Here is a 17653-nt window from a genome sequence, read left to right on the forward strand (position 1 = left end):
GGAGTTCACCCAGACTCACGTCCACTGAGTCAGTGATGCCATCCAGCCATCTCATCCTCTGTCGTCCCCTTCTCCTCCTGCCCCGAATCCCTCCCAGGATCAGGGTCTTTTCCAATGAGTCAACTCTTTGCATGAGGTGGCCGAAGTACTGGACTTTCAGCTTTAGCATCATTCCTTCCAAAGAACACCCAGGACTGATCTCCTTCAGAATGGACTGGTTGGATCTCCTTGCAGTCCAAGGGACTCTCAAGAGTATTCTCCAACACCACAGTTCAAAAGCATCATTCTTCGGCGCTCAGCCTTCTTCACAGTCCAACTCTCACATCCATACATGACCACTGGAAAAACCATAGCCTTGACTAGACGGACATTTGTTGGCAAAGTAATGTCTCTGCTTTTGAATATGCTATCTAGGTTGGTCATAACTTTTCTTCCAAGGAGTAAGCATCTTTTAATTTCATGGCTGCAGTCACCATCTGCAGTGATTTTGGAGCCCAGAAAAATAAAGTCTGACACTGTTTCCACTGTTTCCCCATCTATTTCCCATGAAGTGATGGGACCAGATGCCATGATCTTCATTTTCTGAATGTTGAGCTTTAAGCAACTTTTTCACTCTCCACTTTCACTTTCATCAAGAGGCTTTTTAGTTCCTCTTCACTTTCTGCCATAAGGGTGGTATCATCTGCATATCTGAGGTTATTGATATTTCTCCCGGCAATCTTGATTCCAGCTGGCGCTTCTTCCAGTCCAGCGTTTCTCATGATGTACTCTGCATAGAAGTTAAATAAGCAGGGTGACAATATACAGCCTTGACGTACTCCTTTTCCTATTTGGAATCAGTCTGTTGTTCCATGTCCAGTTCTAACTGTTGCTTCCTGACCTGCATACAGATTTCTCAAGAGGCAGATCAGGTGGTCTGGGATTCCCATCTCTTTCAGAATTTTCCACAGTTTATTGTGATCCACAGAATCAAAGGCTTTGGCATAGTCAATAAAGCAGAAATAGATGGTTTTCTGGAACTCTCTTGCTTTTTCCATGATCCAGCGGATGTTGGCAATTTGATCTCTGGTTCCTCTGCCTTTTCTAAAACCAGCTTGAACATCAGGAAGTTCATGGTTCACATATTGCTGAAGCCTGGCTTGGAGAATTTTGAGCATTACTTTACTAGTGTGTGAGATGAGTGCATTTGCGCGGTAGTTTGAGCATTCTTTGGCATTGCCTTTCTTTGGGATTGGAATGAAAACTGACCTTTTCCAGTCCTGTGGCCATTGCTGAGTATTCCAAATTTGCTGGCATATTGAGTGCAGCACTTTCACAGCATCATCTTTCAGGGTTTGAAATAGCTCAACTGGAATTCCATCAACTCCACTAGCTTTGTTCGTAGTGATGCTTTCTAAGGCCTGCTTGACTTCACATTACAGGATGTCTGGCTTAGGTGAGTGATCACATCATCGTGATTATCTTGATCATGAAGATCTTTTTTGTAAGTTCTTCTGTGTATTCTTGCCACCTCTTCTTAATATCTTCTGCTTCTGTTAGGACCATACCATTTCTGTCCTTTATCAAACCCATCTTTGCATGAAATGTTTCCTTGGTATCTCTAATCTTCTTGAAGAGATCTCTAGTCTTTCCCATTCTGTTGTTTTCCTCTACTTCTTTGCATTGATGGCTGAGGAAGGCTTTCTTATCTCTTCTTTTTATTCTTTGGAACTCTGCTTTCAGATGCTTATATCTTTCCTTTTCTCCTTTGCTTTTCACTTCTCTTCTTTTCACAGCTATTTGAAAGGTCATCATAGTACATGTAAAATCAGTTCAGTTCAGTTCAGTCACTCAGTTGTATCTGACTCTTTGCGACCTTGGACTGCAGCACGCCAAGCTTCTCTGTCCATCACCAACTCCTGGAGCCTACTCAAACTCATGTCCATTGCATTGGTGATGCCTTCCAACCATCTCATCCTCTGTCGTCCCCTTCTCCTACCACCTTCAATCTTTCCCAGCATCAGGATCTTTTCAAATGAGTCAGTTCTTCACATCAGGTGGCCAAAGTATTGGAGTTTCAGCTTCAGCATCAGTCCTTCCAATGAACACTCAGGACTGATCTCCTTTAGGATGGACTTATTGGATCTCCTCACACTCCAAGGGACTCTCAAGAGTCTTCTCCAACACCACAGTTCAAAAGCATCAATTCTTCGGTGCTCAGCTTTTTTTATAGTCCAGTTCTCACATCCCTACATGACTACTGGAAAAACCATAACTTTGACTAGATGGAACTTTGTTGGCAAAGTAACAGTCCTTCCAATAAATATTCAATACTGATTTCCTTTAGGATGGACTGGTTGGATCTCCAACCAGTGTCCAAAAACTGGAATATATTTAGAACTACATAGAATAATACTGATTGATTTTAATCTTCTTTTAGTAATGTCAGAGATAATTGAGTATCTTGTAGTACCTCAAGGTTATTATTGTAAACCTCAATTATCATTAAATGGTACCAAACAAAGGAATTCTGTTCATTTTAGTATTCTTGTTCTTTGGATAATTAATAACAGACAGTACCTAGAGTTGCATATGACAAAATTGGGTGTTATGTTCTTTTATAGATTCAGAGAATATTCAGTCTTCCCTCAAATTTAGGGAATTCCCTGCAGTCCAGTGGTTAGGACTCCACTCTTTCTCTGCTGAGACCGTGGGTTCAATCCCTGGTCAGGGATCTAAGATCCTGCAAGTCCCATGTAACAGCCAAAAAAGGGAGAAAAAAACCTTGCATCAAATCTAGTCATTCTATAAGCAAGGACATCTTATTTTTCACAGGTTATATGCTAGCTCATGTTAGTGGTTTCCAAATCTGGCTTTAAAGCAGAGTCACTCAAATAGTTTATAGATTTTAAATGGCTGAAAAATTCTTAAAAATACAGATTCCTGGGTTTTACTGTTAAGGATTTTGATTTGGGGAGCCAGAGAATCATGGTTAAGAAGCTTCCAAGTGATTCTCATAGAAGCCGTGTGTGGAATACCTGGTTCATGAAGCAATTTGAAGATGATACTAGGAGTATATAGTCATTTAAAATACCTTCTATTTGTAAGTTCTAGAACTCTAAGAATTTTCTTTGAAATAGCTACTCATTTGGGCTCTTCCCTTTGAAAACATCTTTTATAAAGGTTTTACTCTTGTGAATATGTGACACTAGGGCCTAAGGTATTGGTGGCTTCTGGTGCTTTCTGTACAACGGGAGTGAGAATGCATAAAAGAGCTTGTGAGAAATTAAGGAAGTGGAGGACAGCATGAGCATGGAAGGGTTCCGAAAATCAAATGAGGACTACCAGAAACCAAACTGGTCCATTTCATACACATAATTCAGGTTAGTGTCATCTCCACAGTATTTATGGTTCCAAGTTAATCCACGTATTTCCAGGATCCTTGGAGGTTAACTACTTTCTTAATGTTCTTGGGAAGAAGGGGGAACATTGGTTCCTGTTATTACTCTAAACTATTTCCACCAACTTGGAATTATGAGAGTTGGCATCCTGTTTTGTTGTATCAATAACTCCTACTCATTACCTTTCAACTTCAAGGAGAACATAATCTAAAGACTTTCAGAAAGTGGAGTGGGGGAAGGGAAATTATGTTCACTGGTGAATGTCTTCCTGTTGAGATCTGAAATGAAGAGGCACTCCAGACCACTGATGACGATATATTTTTAGAAGGAGGAGGGTCTTAAACTCTGTAACATTCCAAATCATTAGCATTTTTAGTGTACCGTAAGGTACCTGGATATTTTTGTCATGAATCTGATAGTACTGTATTCTTTTCTTAATTCTTAATCAATGGCTCTGTTACTCTTATTTTGGTTTTTGTAATATCATAGGAATAAAAATGTGCACATAGATGATATTAGTCAACAAACAAACCATTTCCCCCAATTTGATGAAAGTATGTTATCTTGATGAAAAATCATTTTATCAGTTTTTTAACCAAAGGATGGAGAGAAATACTGGTGATCTTCAGCTTGGGGACTGTTGCTAGTTTCCATTTACCCATACAACTTAGAGACAGGTGCTGTCTGTTTCTCAGATATCACATGAGGATGAGCCAGCAGAACCCAGGTCGACCAATGGCCCCAGAGCGTCTGGATTCAAAAAGATTGACTTAGAAACAAAGAAACATTAGGGCAACAGGAGGAATATTCTGAAAGATGCAATTGTTTCAGAGCTCGTTTTTTAATATTTTGATGAAAAATGCTGCTCTTCCCTATTTCCTCAGTATTTAGATTCTAAGTACAGGTGAGCATGGGTCACCTAGAATAGTCTACACATTCCAGACTCCATTATGGTCAGGTGGCTAAGTTCTGACCAGCGACATATATCCTAAGTATCTTGTGAAACTTCTGAGAAGAGTCCTTGGAAGAAGAGAGTTTAATTGCCTCCCCCTTTTTTTTTCTTCTCCTATCTTCTGGCTTGACTGGAGTGGTTGGTGTTAAAGCAGCCATTTTAGAATATGATTAGAAGTTGTATGTAGAAGAGAGCAGAACAATACAATAAAGGAATCTTTGGCCTTGACAATTATGTATTTACATACCAACTCAGCCCAGACTGCATAGCTGGAACAGACTACACTCTAATTTAGTTGAGGGAAATTTAGCATCATGGTAAAGAATAAAGGCTCAGAGACCAGATTGGATTTGATTGAGTCTTGGGTCTATTTCTCACTAGCTATGTGACTTTGATACCTCAGATATGCAGATGACACCACCCTTATGGCAGAAAGTGAAGAGGAACTAAAAAGCCTCTTGATAAAAGTGAAAGTGGAGAGTGAAAAAGTTGGCTTAAAACTCAACATTCAGAAGACGAAGATCATGGCATCTGGTCCCATCACTTCATGGGAAATAGATGGGGAAACAGTGGAAACAGTGTCAGACTTTATTTTTCTGGGCTCCAAAATCACTGCAGATGGTAACTGCAGCCATGAAATTAGAAGACACTGACTCCTTGGAAGGAAAGTTATGACCAACCTAGATAGCATATTCAAAAGCAGAGACATTACTTTGCCAACAAAGGTCCATCTAGTCAAGGCTATGGTTTTTCCTGTGGTCATGTATGGATGTGAGAGTTGGACTGTGAAGAAAGCTGAGCGCCGAAGAATTGATGCTTTTGAACTGTGGTGTTGGAGAAGACTCTTGAGTCCTTTGGACTGCAAGGAGATCCAACCAGTCCATTCTAAAGGAGATCAGCCCTGGGATTTCTTTGGAAGGAATGATGCTAAAGCTGAAAGTCCAGTACTTCGGCCACCTCATGCAAAGAGTTGACTAATCATTGGAAAAGACTCTGATGCTGGGAGGGATTGCGGGCAGGAGGAGAAGGGGATGACAGAGGATGAGATGGCTGGATGGCATTACGGACTCAATGGACGTGAGTCTGATTGAACTCCGGGAGTTGGTGTTGGACATGGAGGCCTGGCGTGCTGCGATTCATGGGGTCGCAAAGAGTCAGACACGACTGAGTGACTGAACTGAACTGAACTGATCCTCATTTATCAAATGGTCTAATGATAAACTTCACCCATGAGGTTGCTATAAGGAATCAATGAGATAGTGTATATAAAATGGTTAGAACAGTGCTGGCACATGGATAGCACTATATAAACAATAACTATTTTTTATTATTTGAGCCACAATTATTTTCACAGTTTTGAGATTACAGAATAAGCTGATACTAGTAAGTGCAAATGCTCAGCACATATAACTACTGCCTGGCACAAGTTCAGTTTAGTTCAGTCATGTCCGACTCTTTGTGACCCCATGAATTGCAGCACACCAGGCCTCCCTGTCCATCACCAACTCCCGGAGTTCACTCAGACTCACGTCCATCGAGTCAGTGATGCCATCCAGCCATCTCATCCTCTGGCGTCCCCTTCTCCTCCTGCCCCCAATCCCTCCCAACATTAGAGTCCTTTCCAATGAGTCAACTTTTCGCATGAGGTGGCCAAAGTACTGGAGTTTCAGCTTTAGCATCATAAGCTGATAGTAGTGAGTGCAAATGCTCAGCACATATAAGTAATGCCTGGCACAAAGTGGGTGCTTAATTAACATTTTTAAATTAATGAATGAGCTACTTCTATTTACTTTTAAGTTTACCATAATAACCTGAAAAGTGACTTTAAGAACACTGCAGCTTCCATTAACCCTTGAATTACAAGCAAAACAATTAGAGATTAAAGAGGATTATTAACCTTGTGTTCTGGTGACATCTAGATACAATAGTGCCCTGTTGGCATGGAGCCCCAGGACTCAAAAGCCATTCACCACTCAGTAGTTCAGCAACTTCTCATATGGTCCCTGCTTTCAGTTCTCAGGGTTGTGCATCTTTCATAGCATCAGGCTGTTAACCTGTTTTGGGCTCCTCTGCTACTGACATATATGGCAGGCTACCACAAGCCTATGACATATGCTCAGAAAAGACCAGTCTATTTAATATTACCCAAACAGAGACCATGGCTGGGAAGAAAATCCAGCACAAGCAAATGCGATATTAAAAGGCGTACTTACTGGATTATATAATAATTGAGGGAAAATGTGCTTAGCATCCTGTATCTTTCCAAGCATCAATCATTTTGGGTCAGTCAAACTTGAAGAAGTTCTATTTTGTTGGCTCTGCCTAAGTTTATGCTCCATATGTATGACATACTTTTACAAATAGTGTTGAAGGGGACATATGATCTTCATTCTATTATATCCCCAAATAAAGAACATGCCAAACTTCAGGGAAGGCATGTGATATCTGCAATATTTATAGATTCTTATGAAAAGCTTTGCTATGATATACAGCATACAGTTAGTTTCAAGTTCCTCTTTTCTAAACAGTCCATACATTTTCTTTAAAGTTAATATAAATTTAGACATTATGTGACCTATAATTTGACTGCATCATGAAGAAAATGCCTGTATACCTTTATTTTAAAGTATCTTATACCTTTATAGTAAATGTGTAAAATTGATAAAGAAATATATCTGACACAACAATAGTATACGTGGTATCTTCTTTTCCTATACACACAGTTTAAAAATTTTCATTACTCATTGGCCCAATTTTGCATTTAAATATGAATTCATTTAATTTTACTTTGCAATCAGGTAAATTAGTGAGAAGGAATCTAAACAATATGCTTTAATTGCATTTATAAATTATTCTCTCTGTCCTTCATGAGCATTCTTTCTTTTTTAGATATTGAAATGTAGTGTCTAAATATAAAGTGCAGTAACATCTGGTTCTAATTGCTGGTTTGAATAATATAGATAGACCTTCAACATTTCATGCTTTTGAAAGGATGCGTTTAGTAGGAGGTACCGAGTCAAAGGTTGTAAAAATTTTATACCACTAAAAATAGTTGAAATCTCAGATGCATTTAAAATGGAAATTACCAGTTTCTGAGCAAATAGTTCCTTTCCATGTAAGGTGTGTATGTGCTAGAAATGGTTCATCAAAAGAAACTTTTTTCTTTTTTTAAATATCCCATATACCAGCATTTATATAACCACAGTACTTTTATTTTTCACAGATTCCAAGTCTTATTCAAATCCTGAAGTAAACATTCAACAGTCACTGAACTCACATGTTGTACAAGGTTTTATGTTTATGGTTGTCTTTTAGACATGTTCTATCATAATAAGCTGGAGTGGAAGAGTTCAGTTGTACTCATGGGTGACAGGCAAGTGGGTTATTGTACTGCTAGAAGTTTGTGTGTCTGTGTGTGTGAGAGAGAGAGATGGATAAATGTTTCTCACCAAAAAGTCCTGTGGAACACTCTTCAGTGTACATTTAAGCCTTTCTTCTTTTCCTTGACCATGAAAATCCTTTCTTCAATACTTGTCAAACTCAAAATTCTTTTCTGAGTTCTGATTTTGTGGCTTTATTGCTGTAACACCCTTGGGGGAAAAAAATGTAAAAGCAAACAGACTTTCATCTGGTGGCAATCAATAAATAGCTGTTCTCTTAACGCTTAACTCAATGGAATAATTGGGTGTCTTAGAACATTATGCAATTGTTCTATTTAGAATAAAATCTCATGTAAATCTGGATTCAAGATCTCCTTACAAAGACAAGCATTGTTCCCTTTCTTGAAAACTGGTGCCCCTGGGAAGGCAGTGCTCTGAGTTCTCAGTAAAGGTCTCTCCATAATTTGTTGGGCACTTGAGACCATCTGGGCCATAAATATTCTGAGAAGTTGAAAGTGACCACTTCTGAAATAGTATTTTACAACTCATCTTGGCAGATTCCTGTTTTTAAATTATCAGTTGAACTGAAAATTTTAACTGATAGTTATAGACCATTTGAAATGGACCAGCCTCTCTCTCCATGGCGAACACAGTACTTAGTGGGTGGAGAATCCATGTTTAAGCACACAGGTTCTGGACCCAGAATTCTTAGGCTCACACCCAGGTTTTACTGTTTATTAGGTGTGAATCCTCAAGGAATTTAACTAGCTTCTTTGGACCTCAGTTTTCTCATCTGTAAAATGAGGATAATAAGAGTACCCATTTCATAGGTTGTAGTGAAATTAAATTAAATTACATAAACTGCTTATTATTACTGAGAAAAGTGGGGACTCTAAATAACTTTATTGAGAAGCTAGCATCAGAATCGGAGAAGGCAGTGGCAACCCACTCCAGTACTCTTGCCTGGAAAATCCCATGGACAGAGGAGCCTGGTAGGCTGCAGTCCATGGGGTCACGAAGAGTCGGACACGACTGAACGTCTTCACTTTCACTTTTCACTTTCATGCATTGGAGAAGGAAATGGCAACCCACTCCAGTGTTCTTGCCTGGAGAATCCCAGGGATGGGGGAGCCTGGTGGGCTGCCATCTATGGGGTCACGCAGATTCAGACACAACTGAAGCCACTTAGCAGCAGTAGCAGGAGCATCAGAATAATCTTTGTATAGACATAGTCTGTATGGGAAAGATTGCGGGCAGGAGGAGAAGGGGACAATAGAAGATAAGATGGTTGGATGGTATCACTGACTCAATGGGCATGAGTTTGAGCAAATTCCAGGAGATAGTGAAGGACAGGTAATTCTGATGTACTGCAGTCTGTGGGATCGCAAAGAGTCGGACATGACTGAGCAACTGAACAACAACATGGGCTAGTCTAAGAAAAAAGCTTGGTCAGGAAGGCAGGCATTAAGCTGGAGAATTCAGGGAAGATTTTTGAGTCCACTCCAAACCAACGACTCTTAGTGGGCCTTTTTTGAAAATAGGCCAGAGGCAACTAATCATTGCTCAGACATTTGAGCCTCTGAACCTGAAAGAGTGTGGCTCTGCTTCAATGTCTAGAGGGAGAAAGAGGTTTCTCTCACCAAGACCTCTTAGGTCCAGACTTTGTTTCCCTTAAGATTTCAGTGGCCTCTGGACCCTGGGTTTGAAGAATACTTGGATTCTTCCCACCATATTCATCTTTCTTCTTAACTCAGTTTATTCCTGAACCAGATACAATGATCTTGACAGGAAGAACTTCACAGTAGTCAGTGTTTAAATAGCAATCAAATTAGTACCTTATGTACTGTGAAAATGCCCCCAAAATATGACTGTTAAAAATACTACTCCTGATAATCTCAGCTGTGGTTAGCTTAAAAAAAATTGGTTGAGCATATAACTGAAATGGACTGACTTATCACACTTTGTTAATTTTGATCAATGGCAATTTTGAGGAATTAACATGTCTATTAAAGTTTTGCCCAGTAATTCTTATTAACATCATCCTTCTGGAAAAGTTCATTTAAAAGGAAGGCTTAGTCTTAGTAATGATTTGCAGTTCATGCCACTGCCTTGCTCAGGCCCTAATTATTTCTTAACTAAATTTGGAATAAACAGCTTCTGTCTTGGGGGTTCTTCATCCAAACTTCCAATCGAATCCTTTATCACTGCCAAAGTTAGTATTTTTAAAATAAAGCTCAAATCTGTTCCCATGACTCATTCACTTAAAACTCTTCAATAATTCTCCCATAATCTCAGAAGAAAGCCCAAATCTTTTTTTTTTTAATTTATTTATTTTTTAACACCAAAACCATTTTGTATTGGGGTATAGCCAATTAACAATGTTGTGATAATTTCAGGTGAACAGTGAAGGGAGTCAGCCGTACATACACATGTATTCATTCTCCCCCAATCCCCCTCCCGTCCAGGCTGACACATAACGTTGAGCAGATGTACTATACAATAGGTCTTTGTTGTTATCCGTTTTAAATATAGCAGTGTGTACATGACCTTCCCAAAGCCCCTAACTATCCCTTCCCTCTGATAGCCATGAGTTTGTTTTCTAAGTCTGTGAGTCTCTTTCTGTTTTGTAAGTAAGTTCATTTGTATCATTTCTTTTTAGATTTCATGTATAAAGGATGCCATATGATATTTCTCCTTCTCCTGTCTGACTTACTTACTTCACTCAGTATGACACTCTCTAGGTTCATCCATGTTGCTGCAAATGACCTTATTTCATTATTTTTAATGGAAAGCCTAAATCTTTATCTTCTGCATTTAGTTCTTTATAATCAGGTCTTGCTTCTCTCCATAGTTTCATTTCCTACTACATACACCTTGGCAAAAAACTAGGTTCAGCTAACACTTAACTCTTTGCTATATCCTAAGCTCTTTCTCATTTCTGTCTGATTGACATTCTGTCTTTCTATGTGGAATGCCTCCCCTTATGTTGTTTATTTGGTAATCTACTCATCCATCTTGCTGTCTCCATGAGGCTTTCATAAGCATCTGTGATCTAGGTGAGATGACTTTTTGTTTTGGGTTTCCAAAACAACCTTTCCATTCCTCAACGCTCTTATCATCTTGTGCAAAACTGTCCATTTATTCTTTGCTCCCTTCCTTATACACCAATAAAATGTGACCCAATCTCCTGAGAACTGAAATCAAGACCGTTAATGTCTTATTTCAAAGCAAGGCATAATAACTAGCAAGTAACTGGTACTAAATAAATGTGTTTGAATGAAACTGTTTTATTTAAATCATGTTTTCTGATCCTTGAGTTTCAACCATCAAGAAATAATGATGCAGTATGGTAACTTTTATCTTGTTACTGGAAGAAGACTATTTTAGATTCAACATAATTCTAAAGAAAGAATTGTGAGGGTGGAAAAAGTGGCTCAGTTTTGGAAGTTCTCAGCATCTCAGCAGAAAATGATGCTCCCTATCCAACTTAGCGGAGAAGGCAATGGCACCCCACTCCAGTACTCTTGCCTGGAAAATCCCATGGCTGGAGGAGCCTGGTGGGCTGCAGTCTCTGAGGTCACTAGGAGTCGGACACGACTGAGCGACTTCAGTTTCACTTTTCTCTTTCATGCACTGGAGAAGGAAATGGCAACCCACTCCAGTATTCTTGCCTGGAGAATCCCAGGGATGGGGGAGCCTGGTGGGCTGCTGTCTCTGGGGTTGCACAGAGTCGGACATGACTGAAGCGAGTTAGCAGCAGTAGCAGCAGCAGCAGCATCCAATTTAGCACAAAGGTTTTGCCATTAAAGATAGTTGAGTGATCTGCTCAGTGACACTGTGTCCTGGCCCATGAAGGGGACATGACCACGTGAGTAGGACTAGGTGAAAGTTTAGATAAGCTTAAGAGCTATCTGTCCACTTGACAGATATCTGTTGAATGCCATATGGCATTTGTTTATGCCTGTTTTCTTAAATATGTGCTGTTGGATCCTAGTCCTAATATATACTTCAAAAAAGGATTCTATGGTTATATAAACTTGACAAATGTCAGAAACTCTGTCTCCCTCTTACAGGTTCTGCATGCACATAAGCATCTTAAAGAATCTGAAAAGTCATGCAATGCAAAAATGCACCTAATTTCTAGACTTACATAACCACAGGACTCTTGTATTTCATATAATTCTTTAACATTTTGTGTTAAATGTTATGCCCTATGGAACACATATTAGCAAACACTATTAAGTACCAAAGACACTGAAGTGTAGAGGCCGTGGGCTTAACATCTATGATTATTCTAATTTCTCCAATGCTTAATGCTATACCCCTTTCTTCCATATTTTTGTCAACTCTTGCAAATATAGCTACATAGAATTGCAGAGAAGAGAGGTATAGTTTTGTCTACCTTTGTGTTAGAAATGAGAAAACAGAGTTCCAGACACCTTCGTTGGCTTGCTTAATGCTAATAAACCTGGTACATGCAGGAACCTGGTTGCCTGACTAGCAGTCTCAGCATGTTCCACTGTGGCAGAAGATTCAGGCCTTCCCTTCCCTTGCCCAGTGAACTGCCTCAGCATTTACCATATTGTATTTAATGTAGTTAATGTTATGTCCTTAACTTTTACAATACTAACTTGGGTATGAGCAGTGTTTGCTTTGTTTGCATGTTTGTATTTTAAACGTGATATTTTTATTCCCCAATCAGGTTTTAGTTTCTCCAAAGAAGTAAGCGTCAATTCTTAATCTGATGAAAACAGCTAAAAATTTCCTAAAAAGTGACTGCTATCAATTTCCATGAGAAAACAGAGAAAATCATTAGCAAATAGAAAAACAACATAAGAATAAGCAGTATATATATTAAAACTATTTAATCTCATTAATAATCAAATAAAGGCAAAATATAACCAAATAAGATAGTATTTTGTCATAAAATATGTCAAAAGAATGTTTAATATTTTTTGAGAGTGTCAAGATTGAGGTGAAATAGGCATTTCATATTTATCCCAGGAATTATGCAGCCTGGAAGATGTTTTTGTATGGGAATTTGGAACCTGTCTGAAAACTTAAAAGACTTCCTGATGTGTTTTTGAATCATTCTGTTGATGCCTAAAACTTATATTTGATTATTTATACGATGTGATATGGACAAATAGTATCACAAAAGTATTCATCAAGGTATTGTTAATGGGCGTAAAATTTAGCTATTCTTAATTGGAAAATAGCTAAAAAGCAAAAATAAGCATACTTTGACCTCAGGGTAAATTAAATTGCTGCATGGCCAATGTAATGATTCATGACGATTAAAATTACATCCTTAAGATTATTTATATGGTAAGATGTTAATAACACATTGTTGACTGACCAAAAGGTAGGTTACAATGTATGTATCCTATGGCTCCAATTTTTTTTTGTGTGTATATATATATATATATATGTTTGTTATGGATAAAAATCTCATCTGTATTCCCAGCCTAGACCTGTACTTAGCTTATTCATTGTTGTTCAGTTGCTCAGTTGTGTCCGACTCTTTGTGACCCCATGGACTTAACTTATAGGCAATATTTAAATAACACTGAATGAATAAATTGAAACAAATCTGGAAGTACATGTGGCGGAATGATAACACTGTTTGATTAGTGGCGTGGCAGTTCATGTTTTTCTCTTTTTTGTTTACATTTCTTTTATACCGTAAACCCACTAAACTTTGTAATAAGAAATTTCTTTTAAATAATAAAAACACAGCTGCTTAGTTAATGTCATTTCCCAGCAAAGCAATAATCACCATTTAACCCACTTTGTCTGAGATGCTTCTAATGTTTAAATGAAGATGCTCAGATTTCATTCCTTGTTTCCTCAGGGCTACTTAGAATTCTACCCATACCCGGCCCCCACCTACACCCAGGCCTGTATCATTGACTGTTGTTTTTAAGTGGCTCAGACTCTATGATCAGAATTTCCTGAATGCCTGAAGAATCACTGCCCACCCACAAACCCCATCGTGTGTTTTCTGCTTGGCAGGGCTCCCTTGTCACGTACTGTATTTTCCAGGAACATGTTCTATAGAGAAAAATGGCCCCCAAGGAGCAACTGAAGCATGTGTGTAGGCACTTAGAATTGACATACTGTGGAATGATCGGAAATTTATTTGGATAAATAGCCTGTAATATAGTCAGGGACTTCCCATAATTCTGAAGTCAATGAGGCCCTTGGTAGTTTTATTTCCCTCACTTCTGAGACAATGGGATTCACAGAGACTATGGATTTATTCATTAAATGCTGAGCATAAAAACTTGTCATCACCATCTTCTTTTGAGACAACTGAGCATGGATCCTCTTGGTAAATAATATGAACACAAAATAAATATTGCACGCTATCTGTATCCCAGTCTTCCCTATGAGCAACTGCAAGTTCAGCTGCTGCTATATTCAAGTAAGATTTAGCTTAGAAAGTGGTGAAATGCTTAGGCTGCAGTATTTCACTGTGGGATGCTGTAATGTCAGAAGCCCTTGCCAACACATTCCAAAACTCCTCTACTATGTGCTCCAAAAAAAAAAAGGCACAAAATTCCTTCCAGTGTATAAACTCTGGACCTAGAGATATTTTTTTTGAACTTTTTATTTTATATTGCTGTATATCTGATTAACAATGTTGTGATAGTTTCAGGTGGACAACAAAGCAAGCAGGCGTACATATACATATATCCATTCTCCTCAAACGCCCCTCCCATCCAGGCTGCCACATAACATTGAGCAGAGTTCCCTGTGCTGTACCAGAGGTCTTTGTTGCTTAACTGTTTTAAATATAACAGTGTGTACAAGTCCATCCCAAACTCCCTAACTATCCCTTTCCTCCAGCCTTGCCCTCTGGGGAAGGAGAATTTCATTCTCTAAGTCTGAGTCTGTTTCTTTTTTGTAAATAAGTTAATTTGTATCATTTCTTCTTAGATTCTGCATATAAATGATATCACATTATACTTCTCTTTCTCTGATTTATTTCATTCAGTATGAAAATCTCTATGGACCTAGAGAATTTTGGTTTCAGTAACTGATAACAGTTTTTATCTTGAGTAAGTACCTTAACTTCTTTGAGCCTCATTTTTCCATCTGTAAAAAGGAAACTTATCAATAGTCATCTCATAGGGTTATTGTAAGGAATAAACGACCGTGTTTGAAATGTGCTTAAAGGTAGCTCGTAAAAAGAACCTTAGAAAGAAAGTGAGTAGCGTGTCTGATGTGCTCAAAATGTGAATTCCTCTTATTATCACAATTATCATCATGATAATCACTTCAGAGAAGGGGATCTTGGCTGTGTTTCATCTGACATATCCAACCTGGGTTAAATGATAATAGGAAAGAAGAAAGAAACTTAAAGAAAGACAAATTAAGGTAGAAGGAGAAAGTGAGGGGAGAGATGTGGAGAGAAAAGGACAGAAACAGGAGATGTCAAGGCCACTGAAGTTGTCTCAGGTCCTTGGGTAGACAACACTGGCCTTAAGTAAGGTAAAGGGCAGGATTTGGACGGAGGATTTTAACGAGCTGAACATTAGCCAGGTGTCTAGAGCAAGTTATCCTAAGGTAAATGGGATCCATTTCTACAGTGATGCATACATACCACTTCACCTGTGCAAGATAATAATATTTAATCATGTAGCCACTAAATCTAAATAGTTCTACTTTCTACTCTATCATCTTCTTCACTGGTGGTGGGTCATGGTGACGTTGATGATGATGGTGGTGATGGCAGTAGTGGCTGGCGGTCAGTTACTGAGATTCTACCATGAGCCACACGCCACAATTTACAGGTGAAGACATTAAACACCAGATTATAGAATCAGAGTCTCTGGAGATACCACACAATGGATGTACGAGTACCTATATGTTTTCAGTTCTGGGATTTTTCTGCCACATCACTCTGTCTGTCTTCCAGATTTAAAGAAAAAGTTGGTTTTATGGTCCTCAGGATTTAGCAGATTGTTCTGCTGTCAGTGCATGGGAGTAGGGGGGGTGGGGAGATGAGGACTGGATTACACTGAATTTCTTGCCAGATACTTTTCACTTATCCAGGACACAAATACCTGGTTTGCCTGCACTTCAGTTTCCCAAATATCAGGAATTCAGTGGAAATGCTTACAGTGAAGAAGCTTCCTATTGTTTCTACTGGGTCACTCCTCCAGAGATTCATTTAACCAAACCAAATTTGCTAAAACAAATATAATTAAAAGTCAGTGTGCCTAAAAGCATTTTTGGTTATACTAATTTTTAGTGAATAATATTAATCACTTACAGCACATTTCCTATAATAATATTGGGTATGGAACCTCTTTTATATGTTCTTGCCTTTTTAAAGTACTTTTCTGTTTTTATTATTCATCAAGGATCCCAAGCTTCAGCCCAGCTTATACACATTTCTGGGATTCAGATGTCTGGCCATCTCTTGCAAATAGGTTAAGAAATACAAATCATGTTATTTGCTTAAATCTTGAAGATGTTTCCTGGGAAAAAAGTTATCCTGGAAATAAAAAAGAAAAGTAGCATGATTTGGGAACAAAATCACTGGTTGTTTTTCCAGTTTGAAACCTAAATTATAAATCATTGCTTATTTAGTTATTGCTAGATACAATTGTTTCTAAAAGGTCAATCAAAAAAGTATTTATTGAGTAATTATGTGCTCAGTATGTAACTAATACTATAATTGGGTATGTATAAAATGGGGTAGCTGTTCCATTTGTTCTTTGTTTTTGCATACCTGGAATCCAGAATGGTGCCTGATTTATGTGCATGATCAATAACTAACTGATGGATAAGTTAGTGAGTGAACAAATGAATGAATCATGCTCTGGATGTGGAGGCGACACACAGGAAAAGAAGCAGCAGTCTTTATAGAGAACAGACAATATGATTAGTACTGAAATACACAGTGTGGTGAGTGAACTCCGGGAGTTGGTGATGGACAGGGAGGCCTGGCGTGCTGCGATTCATGGGGTCACAAAGAGTCGGACATGACTGAGCGACTGAATTGAACTGAACTGAACACAGTGTGGTGGACAGAGTTAATACTTGAGTTCCATTCTTACTCTGTCTTTGGTATCTTTGGTGATCACGCATGTTATTAAAATATATGACATGTAACAGATTTCTAAGATATTTGCAAGTTGTAACATTTCGATTTGATAAAAATGAGTTCTGAAATATCCAAGATTTCTTAAGTAGAAGGAGAAGGTGGAGATTAGAATGATAGGGGAAGTCTTCATGAAGAGATAGTATTCAACTTTGGTAGGATTTTGATTAGGTGGAAGACAAAGAAACTAGTGGGTTTCCTTCTGTGTGTGTGCGTGTGAAGTTGCTTCAGTCTTGTCCGACTCTTTGGCCCCTCTGTCCACGGGATTCTCCAGGCGAGAACACTGAAGTGGGTTCCCATTCCATTCTCCAAGGGATTTTCCTGACCCAGGGATCAAACCTATGCCTCCTGTGTCTCCTGCTTTGCAAGCAGATTCTTTACCTCTGAGCCACTGGGGAAGCCCTTCCTTCTGTGTAGTAGATGCTTATACAAATATCACAATGTTAAGAGGTAGCTTAAGCATCATTTTTATAGGTAATGAAACTAGGATAAGAGAAGAAACCAATACCTGCAGTTGAGTTAGAGAAATAAGGATTGGAGCCAGGACCGCTGCACTCTAAAGCCTTTGTTCTTCTCTGTATATCCCACTAGGAAGACCAAGTGACAGTCTGTTATATAAGTGTATTCTAGAAATTTGGTTTTGTATTTGCACTGCTTTTGCAAATTAGCTTTCTTAGGGAAAGTTTCTCACCAAAATGAAGTTTTGTCAAACTTTTTACCTGTGGCAGACAGTGTTAAGTTGCTTCTTCAATATCTGTTCTCCCTTTCTGTTTTACTAGAGGAAGTAAATATACCAAGTTAATAATGCATAATTCCCTAGGCTCAG

The sequence above is a fragment of the Bos javanicus genome, chromosome 2, assembly GCF_032452875.1.
Source record: "Bos javanicus breed banteng chromosome 2, ARS-OSU_banteng_1.0, whole genome shotgun sequence".
Taxonomy (NCBI): domain Eukaryota; kingdom Metazoa; phylum Chordata; class Mammalia; order Artiodactyla; family Bovidae; genus Bos; species Bos javanicus.